The 3,409-nt window shown below is 40.6% G+C and overlaps 1 long non-coding RNA gene across 1 annotated transcript in view; it reads left to right on the top strand.

Moving 5' to 3' along the window:
* LOC109389104 (uncharacterized) overlaps positions 1–438 on the top strand; it is a 2,646-nt gene extending 2,208 nt beyond the window's left edge. Inside the window, exon 3 of the long non-coding RNA XR_002125347.1 lies at positions 219–438. This is a non-coding gene — a long non-coding RNA (uncharacterized LOC109389104). The remainder of the gene's footprint in view (positions 1–218) is intronic.
* Positions 439–3,409: the final 2,971 nt, after the last annotated feature.

The following is a 3,409-nucleotide window of genomic DNA, read 5'->3' as shown; positions in this document are numbered from 1 at the left end:
CATGTGTGCATGCACATATATGTGCACATACATATACATACACATATGTGTATGTGTATATCTATCTTTGGTTACTATTGTATATATCATAGGAAGTTGAAAAAGAATAAGTTTTTTAGGTAGATAAGATATAAATACTGTAATTTACTGTCTGGCCCTGTATTGATATAATACCTCTTCCTGTCTATGTATCATTTTTACATGTGTTTGCGTCTTAGATTATAAGTTCCCAAGGCTCTATGGACCATATGTATGATTTTTTCCCTGCATCTTTGAAGCTTCCCCAGAGGTAAATGCATCTCTTAAAAGTGCTTTTTGATGGGGATGAAACAAAAGAAGAAAGGTTTCTGGAAGCAGACTTTCTGGGAATTGCCAGAGAAAGCTGTCCAGAGGTCAGAGGGTGGCTATTCTTCTGTCTGAAGCGGCTTTAAAGAAATCCCTTCCCTGAGGGATGATTCAGCACATCGCTGCCTTCACACCCCAGCCAGATGCTTCCCGAGACTCTACACTGGGAGGCATTATCAGTGTCACTACCTAGGAAGATTTCTGCTTGGAGCAACACTTGGTGTTACTTTTGGCAGATGTAGCTAGAGAGTGGCCAAGAAAGGATGTGACATAAATTCAACAATTTCATTCTGAAAAACGCGTGGTTTCAATGCTGGTCATTTCTTGTTAGTGCTTTGTTTTTCCTTCTTGGTCATAACAGCTGGACTTCCAGGGGAATATTTCTTCTTACAAATTAAGGAAATTTTCAGAGCCAAATTGCAGGTCTTTCCTGATTTGAAGAAAAAAAAACAATGAAAGGATAGCGGGTTTGGCTTTGAATAGTCACCAGGGACACTACATAAAAAGGTGACTATTATTATATGTCCTAACAAAGCAATGTTATTTTTGAAAAATACATTTTTGGTGTTGTTGTTAGAGAGGAACAATCTAACACTTCTATTGAACCTCTACTTGGAGATCCTTACACACACAATTTTAACTTTTAGAGGTGAGGATGGTGCAGTGCAGAGATTACATTTATTTCTAAAACAAGTTTGGAACCAAGACTAGAGATGCACCTAAGACAGCCTTTGGCCCAGTCGGCCTCCTGGTGGAATAAACTTGACCCAGTTGTCCTTGACTTTTGGCCCCTTGGCACCTAAAGGCTATAGAGTTTATAGCTTGAGTGTGAGCGTCCTCTTTGGTAAGATGGGGTAATCACACCAAACTCACCGCAATGCTGTGAGGATAGATTAAATATGATGATGATAATATTTAATATTTTTGAGAGCTTACTATGTGCCGGGCACTGTGTTAAGGACTTAACACATATTGTATCATTTAATCCTTACCACAGCTTAATGTAGAAACTATTTTTCTTCACCATCCTACCATAGGGAGACTGAGGCTCAGAGAGATTAAGTTACTTGCTCAAGGTCTCACAGCTAGTAAGTGATAGAATTAGTAGTCAAATCCCAGTTATCTGGCTTCAGAAATGTGTTTCCAAGCACTATGCTATGTTTCCTGCCCAGATAATGTGTGTGGAAATATCTTACACAATACGTGACACATAGTAGGTATTCAATTGATTTTAATTGGTTCTAAAATATTCCAGCACAAACCTAGGATTTCTATACAGCCCAGAGACTTTTGGAGGCCATTACCAATAATATCTGTGCTATCAACATGATCAATGAAAATAACACACACACACACACACACACACACACACACACACACACAAAACCATACATATCATTAACAAAACACCATGCTGTCCCACCCGGTCTAAAATAAATTCATAGTTAACCTTCAAATGATAAAACTACCTCTTGGGCATCAGGTGGTGCTTCTTTCTGCTAGCTGGATCCCAACGTCTGTATTCCTTCTTCCACTACAACACCTTCTTATTACAGTTAACAGAATTTTCTTGGTAAAGATCTGCCTTTAATCATATTTGCGTTTCTGAGTATCCCTTTGGCTGTTTATGAAAAGAATCATTCTTCTTTTACTCATCTTCCATTTATCTTTGTCCCCTATGTAGAGGACCTTGTGCTAGGTCAGTCTTAAAGAGATAAAGAAGTGGAGGCATGTCCAATAAGAAGCTTACATTTTGGTGACATAGTTACAAGCCTATGTGTAGAATTTGTCATGCTAGAATGTGTCTGCTTTGTAACCTGTATACATTTACCTGTTTTGAGGTGCTCCTGCACTATGTGACTTGCCCTTGTAGGCGTTCTTTTGATGGCAATCAAATGTCTGTTAGTTCAGGTTCTTCTCCCTAAGGATACTAGCTCTTTTCTCTTGGGAATTTTTGAAAAGATAACAAAAGGAATTACTTGAGTTAAACTGGTTGTGCATTATGGGTAATAGAGAAACTCCTGTTATTTTTTCCATCTGGTCATTATTATCTACAATGTGCAGAGTATTTCAGATTCAATAATAACCAAACAGAGTTCCTGCCTTCAAGGAGCCTACAATCTAGGGAAGGGACCCCCAAGCTAGAGACTGNTACGTGCAGATTTGAGCAGAGCTGCTCTACTTTTGTCTGTTTTACATCTTGGTTTTCTGAGTGATATCCCCTTTGAAGAAAGAGTCCTGCTGCTTAAAAAAAAAAAAAAGTGTGAAAATCACTGGTCTGGGCCTTGAGGGCAAACCGAGGCATTTGAGCTTTATAGGATGAACAATGCGGAAGCTGCAGGGATTAGACAGAAGACTAATAAGTCTACAGTAACAGTTTGTCAAAACTCTTATAATTCATTCCGTGGTGTGTGTAGTTGACTGGAAAGAGGAATAAACACATTGACCAGGCAGGAAGGGCCATGACAAGGCTGATTCTTCCTCCAAAATACCTGCTTTCTCCGTCCCCTGCTGGGCAGCCTCTTGGCCAGCAGTGCAGTTCCAGCATCTTACCTGAATCATGGCAGCAGCCCTCTAACCCTCTGCCTTCAGACTCTGAGCCCTTCATCCAGCTCAGCTCTCCAAAACACCCATCTGGTCATTCCATTCCATACCCCAAAGCCTCCAGTGGTTTTCCTTCGGCTGTGGGAAAAAACCCAAATGCCCCCTTGCTCAGCATTCAGCATTCCACAACTTGACACACTCTACCTTTCTAATCCCATTTGGACAGTCACACCTGTCTCCAGCTGACCAAACCTTCCTACATTTATTTTCTCTTGTGTGTTTCATGTCATCCCCTGGCCTTGGGATATACCCTCCACACACACACACACACACCTGTACCTAGTTTACGATCCCTGTAGACTTCATGCAGATTTCAGCAGCCTTTTTTGACCATGTTTGGTTCTATCGGTGTCTTCCGGATGAATGCTCAAAGGAGCCCTGCCTCTTAAATGGCATTCTGGCAGCGATAAGGGTTTTTTTTTTAGTTGTTAAGTGTCACCTAACATCATGCTGGGTTCAT

This window comes from Hipposideros armiger, unplaced genomic scaffold, assembly GCF_001890085.2.
Source record: "Hipposideros armiger isolate ML-2016 unplaced genomic scaffold, ASM189008v1 scaffold_221, whole genome shotgun sequence".
In the NCBI taxonomy this organism is placed as follows: domain Eukaryota; kingdom Metazoa; phylum Chordata; class Mammalia; order Chiroptera; family Hipposideridae; genus Hipposideros; species Hipposideros armiger.
This window is presented reverse-complemented; position numbering and strand designations above follow the sequence as displayed.